The sequence below is a fragment of the Medicago truncatula genome, chromosome 3, assembly GCF_003473485.1.
Source record: "Medicago truncatula cultivar Jemalong A17 chromosome 3, MtrunA17r5.0-ANR, whole genome shotgun sequence".
Lineage (NCBI taxonomy): Eukaryota > Viridiplantae > Streptophyta > Magnoliopsida > Fabales > Fabaceae > Medicago > Medicago truncatula.
This window is the reverse complement of record NC_053044.1, coordinates 15,237,422-15,257,302: the sequence shown is the minus strand read 5'-3', so window position 1 is coordinate 15,257,302 and position 19,881 is coordinate 15,237,422.

Here is a 19,881-nt window from a genome sequence, read left to right as displayed (position 1 = left end):
ACACGTAATATGGTTCCCTCACATGAGACATGGCAACAAACAACAAATGAAAGATTTCAATTGAAACACATTCATCTATACGCATGAAAACAAAAGAAAAAGGGAAGATAGAAAGAAATAATTAATCTAACTGAAAATTATTCTGAGTGAAAAAAGCATGTGGTTTGGAAAACAAAATGATGTGTTTATTGTACTATGAATTTAATAATATGAATGACTTATCATCATATAGCTATAGTTATTGTTTATATAGGATAATAGATATCATAAGAGATAAGCATGAAGGCCAGAATTGAATAAATGACAAACTTTTATCAAAAAGGAAATAAGAAAAATTGGGTAACTCATACATTGTACTTTAAACAATAAATTCAATATAATCAATTAACTACCATAAAATATTGGTCAAAAATAAAGAATAGGATTTATATGACTAACTACCAAAAGAATTTCATACAAAAAATTCCAAAAAAAAGAATTAAATTCAATCAACGTATACAGTACTGATTGGTAAATTTGAAAAGGAAAAATATACGATTTTATATATTTTTTTTAACTTTATACCTTATGATATTTAATTAGTGTATTTATGACTTTGTTTTGTGGTGTATCAATGGATTTGACTGTTGACTTGACTCTTGACTAGAATAGCTGATTTTGCATTAAATAAAATCATTTCATCAATTTGAATTGAATGTAGCGAAAATGTTAGATTCCTGTTTTTTTATTGTATCTACATCTATTTGTTACTTTGTAAAAGAGATAAATACAATTGTATCGTCTATTGAGGAACTCTATGGACGGACACATTACTCTTCTACTTGCTTTTGTCTTTCTCATGAATAGACATTAAATCAAGGTCTATAAGTTGACCAAATTCAGACTTCAAATTTTTGAATCTCGAAATAAATAAATAATTTTTTCTTGTGATAATGACATAAAGATTTCATCTAGACAATTGTGAATGACTCACTTTGTGTTAGAAGTGAGCTCTAATCAAAATGAATTTATGTTCGCTTAGATGTTACAACAAAGTTGAGACAATTAACCATGTGTTCATGTGGTAGAAAAAATTTTGGTTTGTACAATTAATTCCTTTAGAGTTTTGATGATAACAAAGTATTGAAGAACAGTTGTGTCGCGTCATTTTTCGGAGATCAAGGCTATTTGATTAGCTTTTGACTCGCTTTATTATTTCACGACTGAACATGTAATTTTTAAGTAAAAGGGGAAAAAAATTCAAACTACTCCATTTGAAAAGATTTAGGGTTTGGGGGTTAGTTACATAAAGGGAAGGTGTTAGCACCCTTTATGTCTGTAGTACTCTACGGGAACCTCTTGATTTTATTTAATTTAATGTGCTATAACTTGCTTGCTAAAAAGGAAATTAAAGTGATGATTAAAAGAAATTGAGACCTAATTTATCTACATTTTTTATTGTTTGGAAGGACATGGTCCTCTGCCTACGTATCCGTGAAGGATCAAAACCTCGTAGTTCGGGGTAGGAATTGACGTTTGATTGGTTGTGTGTTTTTTATTAGTTTTGAAAAAGGTTTTTGAAGGTGAGAAAAACACAAGAAGGGGGGGTTGAATTGTGTTTTCTTTTTCTCTAAAAATACTTCTTCTGATAATACTTCAGAAGCAGTTTTGGAATGCTTCTAATGTAATAACCAGAATCAGATATGCAGCGGAAAAGAACAAATCAGAGAAAAGAAAAGCGAGACACAAGCAGTTATCCTGGTTCCTTCCACAAATCGGAAGTAGTCCAGTCCCCCTTGCACTTCCAAAGAGATTTCACTATAATCACAAAGATTACAAATGCTCAATACTCTCTAACTATGAGACTTCTCAAAATGCTCAACCACACAGGCAAGAGTCTTCTAATGCTCAAGCACTAAGCAAGAGTCTTCTAATGCTCAAGCACGTAGGCTAGAGGCTTCTGTTCAAACAAAAATACAGAGAAAATGTTTGACCTTGAACACTTGATATACAATCAGTGGTGTTCACAAATACAATGCAATAAAGACTCTAGACTTGTGAATTTCTAAGATGTATCAAATCAGAGCAGAAATTCAATGTGCTTTGTAGAATCAAATTGACAGAGTTTTGGCGCTTTTTAACTTATATATCTCTATATACAATCTTCAAGTCTTCACTCCTTTATATAGAGGCGTGAAAGAGACGTTGAGATGATTTGCGCGTCTAAAGAGTCGTTAAGTTCCTTTGATCATCCACCAGTAATCCTTTGCCTGATTTGGGTGTTGTCCTTTGAAGGATTAGCTTCAAATTCATTCCCATCTTGAAGGAACATTTCTGCAGGAAGAGTTGTTGTCTTGTCTTGTAGCGTAGACAAAAACAGAGTAGTGGAGGTAGTGGTTGTACACTTGTACTTTGTCAACTCTGATAACAAAGGACAAGTACTCAGTGTTCTTCAAAATGACCGTTGATACCTCCCTTTCAATTCTTCGTTCTTCTTAGATGAGGTTGAAACGACAAACAGCTACTTTGAATCTTCAGTTTAAATTCACTGATTAATTGTAGCTTCTGGTGATGATTTCGCTTCTGATGAAAACCTTGCTTCTGATGACCTTCTGCTTCTGATAACGTCATTACTTCAGAAGCACTCCAGCTTCAGATGCACTTTAGCTTCAGACACAGTTTTCTTCAGATGCTTCAGATTCCTTTGCTCTCCATTGTTCTTCCAAGACCTATTGAAATTGATTGACTTGCCTATGGTCCGGTACACTTGAACAATTATTAGCAATAACCAATTGACAGTTTTTAATACCTTCTTATCATCAAAACTCAATGAGGTTTATTATGAAACACATTTTGTTCCAACAATCTCCCCCTTTTTGATGATGACAAACAATAGTATTTAAAAATGTTCAATTGTTGTTGATCTAATTAACAAGTTGACTTCTAGGATAGAGGTTTGAAAGCAACCCCTGAGTCTAATAGATCTTTAAGGTGAGGTTTGTAAGCTCCCCCTGAGTTCTATACTCGTTTATTAAATTTCAATAAAATGCGCACAAGATAATGAAATTTCAGAAGTATTAAAAAAAATACCAAGTGTAGAGAAATGGTTCAGAGCAAAAAGTTAACTTAATCAAGTTAATTTAATGGGGCTCAGAGCCTAAAAATACTATACAACTACTCCCCCTTTTGTCATCAACAAAAAGTAAATAAAACAAAAGAAAGAGTTTGTGTAAACCAATGAGAAAAACTGTAATTAACATACCTATCAGTGCAAAAATTAAAATACAGTAATTATAATCAGAGCCAGAACTTGTAATTAGCATGAGTAATTATCAGCAATTGTTTCAGAAGCAATGAAAGATACATGATAAGCAAGTTAAGATACATAGTCAAAGCAATTTAATACTAAAACAAAATCTAAACAAGCAAAAATTGGTGTGCAACTATGGTTTGGCTAGTTTAGACACTTGTTCCATCAAGTACTTGATCTGCTCGGACTGATTCTTGAGTTCTTCTGCTTGCTTGTTTACCACTTCTTCCAAAGTATTCATCTTTTCATCCTTAGCTCTAAGTCTTCTTTTCAACCCTTGACGAATTATGTCAGCCCTTGAAGTATAATCACATTCTGGAGAGAAAGGAGTATTGGCTAACAAAAGCGCAGATTCTTGCTCTTTCTCCTCTTCAGTAGCATGAAGTTCTTCCAACTTCTTCTTCAGCATATCAGCATGAGTTGTGATGCATTTTTCAATGAGTAGATCCAACAACTCATTAAAATCACTCTTCAGATTCATCCATTGGTCAATGTAGTGAATTGAAGGTGAAGGAACTTTTCTGAGAAGAATAAGTCCTTGAATTTCATCACTCAACCTTTGAAGCTCTTCATCAATAAATTCAGACTCAAGGATGGTATCTAAGATGGGTGTAGGTACAGGGATGGTTGTATGAGATGAAGAAGGTTGGTCAGAGGCAGTGTGTTGTTCAGGAATAGTTTGATTTTGAGTAGGTGATTGGTTAAGGTTTTCTGTTTGTTGTTCAGTGTTAGGTTGCGGTAAGTCAGAGGTAGTTTGTTGTTGGTCAGAAACAATGTGTTCAGAAACAGGTTTTTCAGGAACACTTTGTTCTTGGTCAGAAGCAACTTGTTCAGGAACAATAAGTTTAGGAACAATTTGCTCAAGGACGGTTTGAGTTTCAGTTTGGGGGTTTGTTTGTTGGTTTTCCAAAGCAGTCTTTGTAGGGACTGTTTTAGAGGCCTTTGTGGGGGTTGGTTGAATTTCACCTCCTAGATGTTTTTCTAGATTGTGAAGTGTTGAGGTTTCATGTTGTTGTTGGGGGTCTTCTGAAGTAGTTGCTTCTGAAGCTACTTCAGAGGCTCTTTGTGGAGTTTGGTTAGTTTGTGGGTTGGTTTCTAGGTGTTGAATACTTATTGGTTCAATTATAGGTGGTTGAAAGAAATGATCAGCAGGCAAATTCAACTTCTCACAGATTTTTATCCTCTGCTCAGAGAAATCGATTTGCGTCTTCTCATAATCTATGGTACCAGAAGCTGTTAATTTGGTAGGTTTGAAATCTGTAAGGAATTTGTTGATGTGCTAACTCAGAGGAACATCATCTGAGTCAGTAGAGGATGATGAGGGTGAAGATGGAAGAGAAGGAGTCTGAATACTGATTGATCTAGCTTTAGGATTTGAAGGAATACCTGAAAGCTAAGCTTTTGATTTAGCAGCTTCTGAAGTTGGTTCTGAAGGTGCTGCTTCTGAAGCATTCTTACCTTTCAGTGCTTGTTTTAACAGAGCTGCTTCTTCCTTAACAATTTCCTCTTCAAACTTAGCAGCTAAAGAGGCAAAAACAGCAGCTTTCTCAGGATCCATTTCATACCCTACTGCTTTGAGCTGTTCATCTCTCTTATTCTCGTATTCTTCTTTCATTTTCTTCCTTCTTGCTATCTCAGTAGCAGCATAATCCATAGCCTCTTGCTCTTGTTCAGGGGTGACTCTGAAACAAGGCATCTCCATTGAGACAGGCTTTCTAGCTTCCTTAGAGCTTGTCTCCTCTTTCTCTCTTCTTAGCTGTTCAGCAGCTTCCTTAATGCGCTCCTGAACACTTGTTTCTCCCTTTCCTCTTTTGTTTCTGATAGCTTGTAGAGCAGCTTCCCTTCTGGTGACATCTTGAATATCTGGCTCTCTGTTTCTCTTTTTCTGAATAACTTCCTCAGAAGCAGAAACAGTTGAGCTTTCTGTTTTGATAGTCTTAGCCTTCTTGGGTTTGGGTGCTGCAACTTCATTCTTATCAGCTTTTCTTGATCTCTTCCCTTTAACTTTGAGAGGTGCTCCTCCAATCTTGTCAGGAATAGATGCAACACTGATAATCTCACCAGTAAGCTGAAAGTGAGCTTTGATGAACTGGTACAGAACCTCAGGATTATCCTCTTTAGAGATTGAGGGGAAATCCGTCATTAGGTCTGATTGTACAATTTCTACAGTCAAATCCTCTTTGGAAGTGATTAGCTTATCAGTTAGCTTCATAGACTTTAGAGTCTTTCCATTAATAATTTTCCCAACAACTGTTCCCAGCTCTTCATATGAAGATACTCCTGTTTCTTTGAGATACTTCAGAAGCTTTCCTTGAACAAAAATCTCGGAAAGAAGCCTTCCAAAGGGAATCTGCCTTCTTCCATTTCTTTAGCTTTCCTTCAGGGCCCAGCACATGTGATGTAGGATGTACTTTGGCAGATTTATCCTTTGATAAGTTGCAAGGCAATACAAAACTACCTTGTGATCCAATGATGGATAATTTGTACCTCCTCCCTTCTGGAAAATGCATTCTGAAAGAATTTTCTTCAGAATCTTATTAACAGGTGACAGTTCTGAAGATTTTTCCTTAGTGTTTCCTTGAAACAGGACTTCATTAACCTTGTCTTCCCACTGGCTTTTAACAGCATCCACCTGATATAAACCGGTGTTTTCACATCTGCATACTCTTGCAATGATGTCTGCAGTGATGGTGATCTCCATTCCCATCACAGCAGACCTTATCTCCGTACCTTCAAACGGTTTCAAACCCATTTCTGTTCTGGATTTCCCTTTAAGCTTAGGGTTCTCCTTTACCAGCTCAGATTCTTCTTCTTCAGCAGCTTTTCTATCGAACACTTCTGCTCTAACCCATAAGTCTTTCACCAGATTCATGTAAGAAGGACCATTCAACATACTAATGTATTGCATCATATGCTGAGAGGCAAAGTAATCGGCAATGTCCATCCCATTCCTTTTCAAAGAACCAAAATCGATGGAAGATTCCACTTGAACGTCCAATCTATCCAAGGGTACAGTCATAGTTCTTTCCTTTAGAACATATGATTGATTGGTGTTGATTCTGATAGATGGAACTGAGCTAGAAGATGCCATTAGATTGACTGAAGATAAAAAGGGTTTATAGGGTTTTAGGATTTCTTTGCAGAGAAGGTTGAAGACGAAAAAGAAAGTGTGAGTTGTGAAGTGAGTAGTGTGTGTTTATTTAAGTGTCTTTAGTAAAAACGTTTGCAATTCAAAGGGGACAAACAAACAAAGCATTAATGACAAATAGGGGGCGCGTGTTAGTACGTTTAAAAGCATATAAAACATCATTGCCCTTTTTGTTATACTCCAATACAAATAGACCACGTCAGAAACTTTTCAGACTAATAACCTTGGTTAATGGGACATGTGTTACTAAAAGTAACTGCCAACGATCCCACTAGCCTTGCTATTCAGAAGTAAAGAATACAGCTTCTGAAGTTTTAGTGCTGACGTCATCTTCAGAAGCACATTTTCCTCAGAACCTCAGTTAAGAGCTTCTGATGGACCAGATGCTTCTGAATAGACTTCAGAACTAAACTTCTTATTTAGAGACAAGCAAATCTTAATCAGACACAAAATGCATGTTCAAGTTTTCTTTATAAAATCAAATCTTTCAACAGATAAAGGCTTTGTAAATATATCAGCCCATTGATGCTCAGTATCAATGAATTGTATATCTAAAATTCCTTTTTGAACATAGTCTTTGATAAAGTGGTGTTTGATCTCAATATGCTTGGCTCTAGAGTGTACAATTGGATTCTTTGACAAACAAATAGCAGCAGTATTATCACAAAAGATAGGAATACTGTTAGCATTAATCTGATAATCTTCCAACTGATGTATTATGCTTCTGCTGTAGACATAGAAATAGTTGCTTGTCTTTTGCTTGCCCAGGATATCAGATTCTCTCCCAGGAATTGACAATTTCCACTTGTTGATTTTCTTTCAATCCTGTCACCAGCATAATCAGCATCACAGAATTCAACCAACTTATAATCTAGGGATTTCCTATACAGGAGTCCAAGATTAGTCGTTCCTTTCAGATACCTGATGATTCTCTTAACTGCAGTTAAATGAGATTCTCTAGGATCTGATTGAAATCTTGCACATAAGCATACACTGAATAAAATATCAGGTCTAGATGCAATGAGGTATAACAGAGAACCAATCATACCTCTGTATAGCTTCTGGTCTACTATAGTTCCAATATCTTATTTGCTTAAGGTGCAGGTTGGATGCATTGGAGTGTTCATCACTTTACAATCTTCTAGCTTGAACTTCTTCAGAAGCTCCTTTGTATATTTTGTTTGATGAACATATACTCCTTCTTTGCTTTGGTTGATTTGAATTCCAAGAAAGAACTTCAATTCTCCCATCATGCTCATTTCAAATTCATACTGCATTAACTTAGAAATTTTTTTGCAAAGAGATGCATTAGTAGAACCAAATATTATATCATCAACATATATTTGCACAATCAGAATGTATTTCTTAAGAGTCCTTCTGAAGAGTGTTGTGTCAATTTGTCCTCTTTTAAAATCATTTTTAATCAAGAAATTACTTAGTCTATCATACCAAGCTCTGGGAGCTTGTTTCAAGCCATATAGTGATTTTTTAAGTTTATAAATATGGTCAGGATGCTTAAGATCCTCAAACCCAGGAGGTTGTTTGACATACACTTCTTCTTCAATGACACCATTAAGAAAAGCACTCTTGACATCTATTTGATATAATATTATGTCATGATTAACTGCATAGGATAGAAGTAACCTGATTTCTTCCAATCTTGCAACTGGAGCAAATGTTTCAGTGTAATCAATGCTTTCTTGTTGACTGTAACCTTGTGCAACAAGTCTAGCTTTGTTTCTGGTTATCTCTCCTTGTTCATTCAGCTTGTTTCTGAATACCCATTTTGTTCCAATAATGTTCTTCTGATTGGGTTTTGGTACCAGATCCCACACATCATTCCTTTGGAACTGATTTAGCTCTTCTTGCATAGCTAATATCCATCCATCATCTGAGAGAGCTTCTTCAACAGTTTTAGGCTTAATTATTGAAAGCAATCCTATCAAAGATTCTTCTTGTCTTAAGTGAGATCTTGTTCTTCTAGGACTGTCTTTGCTTCCAATGATTTGCTCCTCAGGATGTGAAGATTTGTGCTTGAATTTCGGTTGAACCACATGCTGAGTGTTATCTTGAATATCCTCAGAAGCATTTTCATTATGTACTATTGGACTAGGTTCAGCTTCTGAAATAGACTCAGCTTCTGGATTAGGTTCAGCTTCTGGACTTGATTCAGCTTCTGAATTCTTTTCAGTTTTAGAAGGTTGATCAGATTCTGATGCATCTTCAGAATCATTTGTTCCTGCATTACTTTCACTTTGCTCTGGAGTTTTACTTCCAGGCTCTCTATCATCAAATTTAACGTGCATAGATTCTTTAACACAATGTGTTTCGGAATTATACACTCTGTACGCCTTTGACCTTTCAGAGTAACCTAAAAAGATTCCTCTTTGAGCCTTGGCATCAAATTTCTTCAGATATTCTTTAGTGTTTAGAATGTAACAAGTACATCCAAACTGATGAAAGTAAGAGATATTGGGTCTTCTTACTTTAAAGAGTTCATATGCAGTTTTCTCCAACATAGGTCTGATATAGATCCTATTTGAATATAACGTGAAGTATTAACTGCTTCTGCCCAGAAATGTTTAGCTAAATTGTTTTCATGGATCATGGTTCTGGCCATTTCTTGTAAAGTTCTGTTCTTTCTCTCTACAACCCCATTTTGTTGTGGAGTTCTAGGAGAAAAAAATTCATGGAGAATCCCATGTTTTTCACAAAAAGATTCAAATGGCTCGTTTTCAAATTCTCAACCATGATCACTTCTGACTTTCAAAATTTTCAATTCCTTTTCAGATTGTATTTGAGTGCAGAAGCTGCTAAACACTTCACATGCATAATCTTTACTTTTAATGAATTTTACCCAAGTCCATCTGCTGTAATCATCAACAATGACTAATCCATATTTACTTCCATATAAGGATGCAGAGTTAACTGGTCCAAAAAGATCAATATGAATTAATACTAAGGGTCTGGAGGTTGATACAATGTCTTTGGATTTGAAAGAACTTTTCACAATTTTCCCTTTTTGACATGCACCACAAAGTGCATCTGAATGATAATCAATGTTAGGCAAACCTTTGACAAGTTGTAACTTGCTAATTTTAGAAATTAATCTCCAATTAACATGTCCCAACCTTCTATGCCATACCCACTTTTTATCATTCATTGACAGAAGGCAAACTACCTTCTGATCAGCCAGATCAGAGAAATTAATCTTATAGACATTCTCAACTCTCTTTCCCTTAAATGTAATGGATTTGTCATCGTTGTTGACTAGTGTGCAGTTGGTCTTACTGAACATGACATCATACCCATTGTCACAAAATTGACTAATGCTCAATAAGTTATGCTTCAGACCATCTACAAGCCACACATTATTTATTGAAATGGAGGAATTACCAATAGTACCTGTACCAATTATTTTTCCAGTTTGGTTGCCACCAAACTTCACTTCTCCTCCATCTTTCATGGTAAGGGTAAGGAACAAAGCTTTCTCTCCTGTCATATGCCTTGAACACCCGCTGTCTAGGTACCATGACCTTTGTTTCTCTCTTGCCCTTAGGCACACCTGCAGTTTTAATCAATTCAGATTTAGGTACCCATATCTTCATGGGTCCTTTTGGGTTAGTTCTGGAGGTTTTACTTTTCCTCCCTTGTACCTTGGGGTGAATGCTGAGTAGCTTCTGATCATTTAATACTTTAGGTTTAACACATTTGGGTATTGTTTTCTCAGAAGCAGTAACTGCTTTGTTCTTCTGATCCTTTGGCTTTAGGATTTTAGATTCTGGTTTAATCAGACTCTGAGGAACAGGTTCTGATCTTTTCAGAATTTTAATCTTTGGAGTCTTAGGATCAGATTTTGTTATTACCTTGGACTTGAGGTTTTCTGGCTTTGATGTAATCTTAGCCTTAGAACCAGAAGCTTCAGGTTCTGACTGAACAGTAGTTACAGCATCAGTACCCTCAGGCACAAAGGTGGATTTCAATCCATCCTTAATACAATCACAGTAGCTCTTGAGACTATACTCTTTGGATTTCTCCTCATAATATCCAATCTCTTTGCCATTGTTTTTGTATGTGTTGTAGATCATAGAAGCTACTTTGCTTCTGTCTATGCCAGCCATAATAAAATCATCCAAGGCAATTTCATGTTTATTGCCAGAACCTTTATCACATTTTTCTTGTAGCTTCTGACAAAGAATCTTGAGTCTATCTTCATATGTTGTTAATATGAAGTTAAACTCTTTGAGTTCTTCTTCAGAAGCTTTCAGTTCCAATAGAGTTGTTTTTTGTTGTTTCATTAAATCAACATATTTTTCTTTTAAATCAGACAACTCATTGGTTCTGTGTTCAAATAGTGATAAGAGTTCTTTTAGAGAATCAACAAGTTCTTGTCTGGGAATTTTGGAATATACCTCATTTTCATCTTCTGAATCTGATTCAGCTTCTGATACTGCTTCTGATGATACTATTGCCACTAACCCCATGGCTGCTTTTGCATCATCATCTGCTTCTTCTTTATCAGAACCAGATTCACTGTCCAGATCTTCCCAGGTCGCCATCAGACTCTTTTTGATTTGTTTTCTGAATTTGCTAGAGCTGAATTTGCAATCAGCAATGAAATGACCAGGCTTTTTACAGTTGAAGCATCCCTTCTGATCTTCTTTCTTAGGGTTCTTATAGCCACCCCTCTTGCTCAAAAACTTCTTCTGCTTCCTTCCTAGATACTCAAGTTTATTAGACAGCATAGCCATCTTCACAGAATGATCTTCATCAGAATCTCCATCTTGTGATTCTTCTTCAGATTCACTAGCCTTGTAAGCTTTGGAAGATTTGGAAGACTTTCCTTTAGATGGTAGAGCAATAGATTTACTCTTCTTAGAGGACTCATGCTCATTTAGACTCATTTCATGTATCTTGAGGGAACTGACAAGATCTTCAACACTTAAAGTGTTTAGATCCTTAGCTTCCTCAATGGCAGTTACTTTGGGTCTCCATCTAGAAGGCAAGCTTCTCAGAATCTTGCTAACATGATCAGAAGTAACATAGCTATTCTTCAGTATTTGCAGTCTAGATACTAAAGTTTGAAATCTTGAATACATCTCCTCTATACTCTCATCATCCTTCATCTTCAACAGCTCATACTGATGAACTAGCATTAGAGCCTTTGCTTCTCTAACCTTCTTGCTTCCTTCGTAGTTAGCACAGAGTGATGCAAACATTGCCTTAGCAGTGGATTTATCACTCATCTTCATATATTCAGTGCGAGGTATAGAACCAACAATGATCCCTCTGATCTTGTGATGCTTTTTGTAAAGCTTCTTCTGAGCAGAAGTGTGTATCTTTCTGTCAATAACAGCACCTTCTTCATCCAAATCCAAATCATCAACTCCATCCTCAAGAATGTCCCATAGTTCTTCATCCAAACCCATGATAAAGCTGTACATATTGGTTTTCCACCATGAAAACTCTTCTGGATCTCCATTAAACTTTGGAGCTTTTCCAAAGTCTGTTTTCTTGTCAGCAGTATCATAGTCATGTTTGACACTTGTGTATTTTGTAGATGTAGTTGATTCCTCTCCACCAGACATGTTTTTCTTGGATCTTGATCTGTCACACGGTTAAGTGCTACGATAACAAAGCAAGCTCTGATACCAATTGAAGGTGAGAAAAACACAAGAAGGGGGGGTTGAATTGTGTTTTCTTTTTCTCTAAAAATACTTCTTCTGATAATACTTCAGAAGCAGTTTTGGAATGCTTCTGATGTAATAACCAGAATTAGATATGCAGCGGAAAAGAACAAATCGGAGAAAAGAAAAACGAGACACAAGCAGTTATCCTGGTTCCTTCCACAAATCGGAAGTAGTCCAGTCCCCCTTGCACTTCCAAGGAGATTTCACTATAATCACAAAGATTACAAATGCTCAATACTCTCTAAGTATGAGACTTCTCAAAATGCTCAACCACACAGGCAAGAGTCTTCTAATGCTCAAGCACTAAGCAAGAGTCTTCTAATGCTCAAGCACGCAGGCTAGAGGCTTCTGTTCAAACAAAAATACAGAGAAAATGTTTAACCTTGAACACTTGATATACAATCAGTGGTGTTCACAAATACAATGCAATAAAGACTCTAGACTTGTGAATTTCTAAGATGTATCAAATCAGAGCAGAAATTCAATGTGCTTTGTAGAATCAAATTGACAGAGTTTTGGCGCTTTTTAACTTGTATATCTCTATATACAATCTTCAAGTCTTCACTCCTTTATATAGAGGCGTGAAAGAGACGTTGAGATGATTTGCACGTCTAAAGAGTCGTTGAGTTCCTTTGATCATCCACCAGTAATCCTTTGCCTGAGTTGGGTGTTGTCCTTTGAAGGATTAGCTTCAAATTCATTCCCATCTTGAAGGAACATTTCTGCAGGAAGAGCTGTTGTCTTGTCTTGTAGCGTAGACAAAAACAGAGTAGTGGAGGTAGTGGTTGTACACTTGTACTTTGTCAACTCTGATAACGAAGGACAAGTACTCAGTGTTCTTCAAAATGACCGTTGATACCTCCCTTTCAATTCTTTGTTCTTCTTAGACGAGGTTGAAACGAGAAACAGCTACTTTGAATCTTCAGTTTAAATTCACTGATTAATTGTAGCTTCTGGTGATGATTTCGCTTCTGATGAAAACCTTGCTTCTGATGACCTTCTGCTTCTGATGGGCTTCTGCTTCTGATGACGTCATTACTTCAGAAGCACTTTAGCTTCAAACGCAGTTTTCTTCAGATGCTTCAGATTCCTTTGCTCTCCATTGTTCTTCCAAGACCTATTGAAATTGATTGACTTGCCTATGGTCCTGTACACTTGAACAATTATTAGCAATAACCAATTGACAATTTTTAATACCTTGTTATCATCAAAACTCAATGAGGTTTATTATGAAACACATTTTGTTCCAACAGTTTTAAAAATAAAAGCCAAGTGGCAAATAAATATTTGTTTGTGTTTTTTAATTTAAATGAAAGTAGACTCAAAGTAAAATTAAATTGATTAATGTTTGATTTAAGAAAATAAAATAAAAGACGGTCACTTGATTTGGATCAAGGTTTATTATGAAAAATGTTTTTGAGATTTTTTTGTTATTTGCATGTTTTTGTGGTTTTTGAATATTGGACCAAAATTAAACTAACGGAGCATAAAAATAAAACGTAGGTACTTTATGGTGGCATTGGACCACCACAAGGACCATTGACCTAAACTATGAAACGTAAAAATAAAGCATACACCCACACACACACACACATGCATGGTTTACATTAAAGCCTAAGATACATACTATGGTCTGCGAAAAGATAAATAATTTACATTAATTAAGCCTATATTTACATTCTAATATCCTTGCTGTAAAAATAAATGACATAAAAAAAAAAAACAGAATAATGAATTTAATTCTAAAATGCATGCAGAACTTAAAATAAAATGGGTTCAATCACAAGGTAGGGTGCAGCAGTATTATGGGGTGTGAGAGTAAGCAGAAAAAGAAAAGTAAATTGGGCTTAGCAGCAGGCTGGGCCGGTTCGGTTTAAATCATGGGTCGATTCCAAAGAACCGAACCAGTTCGGAGGGGACATATATATAGGGTGTAAGAACCTTTTTCATTCATTTCAAAATATTTTTCCATCTCTACTTCCCTATGCTCTCTTCTCTCTCTCTGTTCTAAAGGAAGAACACGATGATTTGTGATGGCTGCTACGTTTTAAAGGGATACTACCTTTATGTTAAATCTTTGATTCGGTTTTGTTCCGATTTGGACCTCAAACTTTGACTGATTTGTGATGGCTGCTTCGTTGATGTTGAATTCGGTTCTGCCACTGCTGCTCGTGACGGCGACGGTGAATCGTCTTTGATGTTGTTGTGGTTGGTGACAGTTCTGTGATGTGTCCGGTTTGGAAGTGCGGATTCGAGTTGATGTTGTTCCTCGCTGGTTTTGCTTCTTGTGCGTGCTCTGGCTTTTTTCCGTCCGTTTCTGGTTATTTTGCAGGTTATATTTATAGTGCTAGGTTTAAGTCTAGGGTTTGTTCAAAAGAGCATAAAACTTGGTTTTGGATTGGAATGAATCGAATTTGGATGACGAAACGCGTTTGGGATTGGATCCGCCTCTGAGGCATGTGACAGGTTGTGTGGATTATGGACAAAAGAAAAATAAATAAACAATAATAATAAAATAAAAGGATGAGGACTAAAAAATGATTAAAGAGAATCAGATAAAATAAAAAAGATTTAAAACGAAATTAAAGTTAATTAATTAAAAAGAATTTAAATAAAAGATGGAAACTTAAAAAATAAATTAAAAAAATTGAGAGAAGAGGGCCCGACTCGGAACCACCTATGAGGTATTTTAAAATACCTCTCTGCCGAATTTTTCACTGAAAAATCAGAGATTGATTAGGGTTAAACAACGTGTGTCAATGGGACCTTAGGTCAAAAATTAGGGTATGACAAGTTGGATATGCTAATATATGTTCATGTGCAAAAGACCATTGATTAAATTTTAACAAGGTTTGAACATGTATAAAGAGCATTAGAAGCACATGAGAAGCTAAAAGACTATGGTAGAAGATCTAAAGAAAGGTCAACCAGAAGTCAACGCCTTGGATAAGAAGAAATGAAGTCACTCAGAATCTAAAGATCTACATCAGAATAAGAGCATCAGACTGTGAAGACCTCCAGACTCTAAAGAACGATGTATCAGCTTATAGAAGAAATGAAGTCACTCAGAATCTAAGATCTGTGTGATTTTCTATAAATGTAAGCAGAAAAAATTTCCACCGAAATACATATTTGTTTTAGGGCTCCTATTATTATTATTATTACATTTGACCAACATTTATATGTCATAGACCTACACAATTCAAATTCAACTATTTTATACGATACTAGTGACATATAGAAGAATATCCTCAAAAGTGGCCCAAGAAAACAAACCTCGCAACTAGCCAAAAAATCAATGGCCTTTACCTTTTCTGAGTTACCATTTACGCTGACACCTGAAGATGAATTATCACACAATGCTCTCCAAGTAACGATTAGATCCAACTCAATCTTGTCCCTTCTTTGAGTACGTCAATTACAATAATGGATTCACTGTTCCTCCAACACTTTTGGAATTTAAATTTTTGCAAATCATAAATATAATTCAGTGTTTCTTTTTTGACAAAAATATAATTCAGTATCGATACGGTACTACAGAAACCAAAATATGATGCTCCTTTTAATAAATAATACAATTTAATCAAAGCACATTAGACAAATTATAAAAAAAATTCTGAATCATCAAATAAATTTAATAGAAACCTCTATCATGAGCACATGAAATGCCCAAGATAATGGTATAAATACAAGAAAAATAGAAAAATTCAAGAGACCATGAAACATGGTCCCAATAACACATAATATCTAAGAAAACCCACACAAATACCCATTCCGTTACGTATTAGAGCGACTCTAAGACGACGACATGTGAGAGAGTCAACTCACTCCAACAACTATTTTTGATTACCTGCAAGTTACCCAATTGTAAAGGCAACATTTCCAAGCAGAAGGGGTGAGATTTCACATTCAATAATAATAAGCATATAATTCATCAAATGCATTTAACAACTTAAGCTACATCATTAATAACATTAACTCTTCATATAATAACATAGACATCACATCATAAACATCATCATATAACAACATAGACATCACATCATAAACATCATCTTATAACGTCATATACTTCACATCATAAACATCATCATATAATAACATAAACAACAACGATTAATAAATATTAATACTTAAACAACTCCACAACTTATATGATCCAATATCTTGGAATAACAACTTACAACCTTACAACTTAGACCAACACTTGCAACTTAATGACGATAATGATTCAACAACAGCAGAGACAGCAACATAAACATCTTGCAACATAGCAACATCAATAATAACAACTTGAATTATAACAATAATAATTTCCATATCATACATTTTCAACACATTATACGAATATCTTAAACAATTCAACAATCATTAATCATTTGATTCAGGTTCTCTGTAACTTAATAACTAACTTTCATTTCTACCCCAAGAATATCAACTTTCAACATCACGTGCGACAAAGATCGCAAGAACCTTAAACAAGGTTGACTGCCACTGAGTACCTCGCGAGGCGAGCCACTCTACTCGCTATGGCGAGTTCAGGAAAAAGGGTACTCACTATGGCGAGTTAGCTACTCGCCGTGGCGAGCTAAATCTAATTGCTCTCGGGAGTTTGACATTTTTCACTCAAAAATCACATTTCTAACTTCTCTATGCCCAAATTTAATCTAAAAACTTGCCTTATCATTCCTAAACAGGTTAAGGCACTCAAAACCATCTAAAACTTGACCTCTAACATCAATCCACAAAATCATGTTTTCCTTACTGGGCAGCTCGCGATGGCGAGTGATTCACTCGCAATGGCGAGCGACAAAAGGTTCACTCGCAAGGCGAGCGATGAATGTCAGCTCGGGCAGAAGTGCAGATTTTCTAATAACTCATCCAATTCAATGGTTCTAACCTTAAAACTGATTCTAATCATCATCTTGTGAATATTCTAAGGTCTGGACACTAATTCTACATCAACTTAACAAGTTTCTACTCTTAATTGACCAATTCCCCAACTTTTAACCTAATTCTTAAATCTCCAAAACTACATCTTACAACATGTTAAATCCAATTTGAAAATTACACAACTTAGAATTAAAGAAGGTTAGTCCCACTCTTACCATAGATTTCGATTGCAAGCTTCTCCTCTTAGGTTCTTCTCTTCTCTTGTTTCTCCCTTTTTCTCCAAAGACTTGTTTCACGTAAAAATTATTCTGACCTACTTTCTCTTATTTATTCCCTCAGCCATCTTTATCTTATTTCCAAATATTCCACTAAACTCTTCTAAACTCCAAAACAGCCCCCGCAACTTAATCTTATTTTATTTTCAAATCTTATTCTATTAAATAATAAAATAAGCCACTTAGTAAATCAACAACACATCACAAAAATCATATAAATCACATAAGTCATAAAAATAGACTCTAAACTCAATAAAATAATCAAATCAAATAGGGTGTTACATTTTATGTTAAGTTAACAAATTACATGCTTATCAGACATTTTAGAATGATCTGATATTTTTTTAATCGATTCTCTTTTTGTGTGAAATAATTACTGATAAATCTTCAATTCCTTCAACTATCCCATAAAATTATCAGTAACTCGCTCTATTCCTAACACTTCAATGGACAAAACACACACTACTTTTTTCCCATTTCATTTCTATTATTTTTGAATTTATTCTTTATATTCTTTCTTTTTCTAATTTTCTTTCTCTTTTTTATGAAAGAGGATCATAAACTTCCATCCATCAAACCACTATTAACCCACATTTTTTGTCATGTTGTGCCTCTGGTTGACCTTATTTGGCTATGTCACCAGAACTCATACGCAAGAGTCTCACACTTATGGGAGATATGTTAAAGTGTCAATTGTGACTTAAAGTTCCACAATAGATGCAAGTAGATTATGAAAAACATATAAGTGAGATGACCAATATACATAATACTTTAAGGTTTTGGGTGATGATGTGGTATCAATTTCAGTTGTGTGCTTTGTGATGATCTAGCTCATTGTAGGAGGCCTTGAAACTCTAAACATTTTGATGAATTATTTTGTTAGTTTTTTCAAATTTGTTTGTATAATTTTTAAATTAAATTGAAGTTTTTTGATGTTGTTCGCTTTCATGCAATATTTTATAATCAATCTCTTTTATTTCAACTTCCTTCAGTTTTGGTCTTCGTTGGGATTTCACGATAGAAAAATGTTGATGTGTTATGCTTAGTTGACAAAATACATGTTTATTGGACATTTTTAAATGTTGTGTCGTATAAAACGTTGATGTGTTATGCCTAGTTGACAAACCACATATTTAAACACACAATTCTTATTTGGGTTAATAGGTCTTTACCCCCCGTAAAATAGGTCATTTCCGGTTTTCCCCTGTAATTTTTTTTTTTTTTATTTACCCCTTGTAACATATTTTTGTTTTGATTTATCCCCTTAATAGGCCAAACAAAAACCAATTTTTTTTTTCATGAAATTTCCGTTTTTGTTTTGTCTATTACAAAAAAACCAAAAGAGATTTAGGAAGGATGGAGAACGAGAAGCATGACGGCGCCGCTTGTATTCTCAATCGGCTTGCTGTTCTTATTTTCCTTCAATTTGCTAGTTTTACAATTCATTCACGTGGGTTAGCAATTCATTACGTGTTGTTCTATATTAGTTTTGTTGAAGTAATCTATTTGGTAGGGTTTTCCCCTCATGAGTAGTGTCGCTGATGCCATTGTTCAATTCACAATTTCTTTTTGCGTTCTCTCATTGGTTCACTGATTTTTGCGAGTTACTTTTGAAGTGAAACGATTACATTCAATTTAATTGTTGTTCTCGGTTCAACTACTGCCATGTTCGACTGGCAGGCCGAGTTCCCCACTTTGGCCGCTCCTGCATCAGCTGCACCGGTCCGTCCTCCTCCTCCTATTATCACACCGGCCTCAACCTCTTTTGCACAGGTACTGTCAGCCTCACAATTTGATTCTTTGAATGACAATCTGCCTCTGCCATCTATTCGAGGGTGTGAGTTTTAGAATAACAAAAAGCTGGAAGGGATAATTATTCATTAAGAAAATGAGGCTTATAAATAGCCTTACAAGCAAAACTGAGTCCACTAACTACGTGGTCAGTAATCTAAACTGAAACAAACTTTATTCTTCCTAAATAATAGCATTCTTCCTAAAGAATAGGTCTTTCCTAGAAACTGCTAAACAAACAACAGTACACATAATATTTTAAAGAATAATAAACTACCTAACAATCCCTCCCTTAAGCTAATTCATCCGAACTTAGCTTATTTTAGTAATATCCATAACTCCAAGCATCTCACGAAGCTTTTCAAATTGTTCCAATTTCAATGGCTTTGTCATAATGTCTGCAGTTTGATTCTCAGAAGCACAATAGTTCAGCTTGATAACTCCATTGTTCACCAAGTCCCTAAGAAAGTGAAATTTCACATCTATATGTTTACTTTTTCCATGAAACACAGGATTTTTGGACAGTTGTATAGTAGAACTATTGTCGCACATGATCATGGTTGCTGTTTTTTCCTCAACTTCAATCTTTTCCAACACTCGTCTAAGCCAAACACATTGACATGCACATAACGCTGCTGCTATGTATTCTGCCTCTGTGGTAGAGAGAGCAACAACTGGCTGTTTCTTTGAGGCCCAAGAAATTGCTCCTGCTCCAAATTTAAACACAAATCCGGAAGTGCTTCTTCGATCGTCTAAGTCACCGGCATAATCACTATCGGTGAAGGCCGTAAGTTC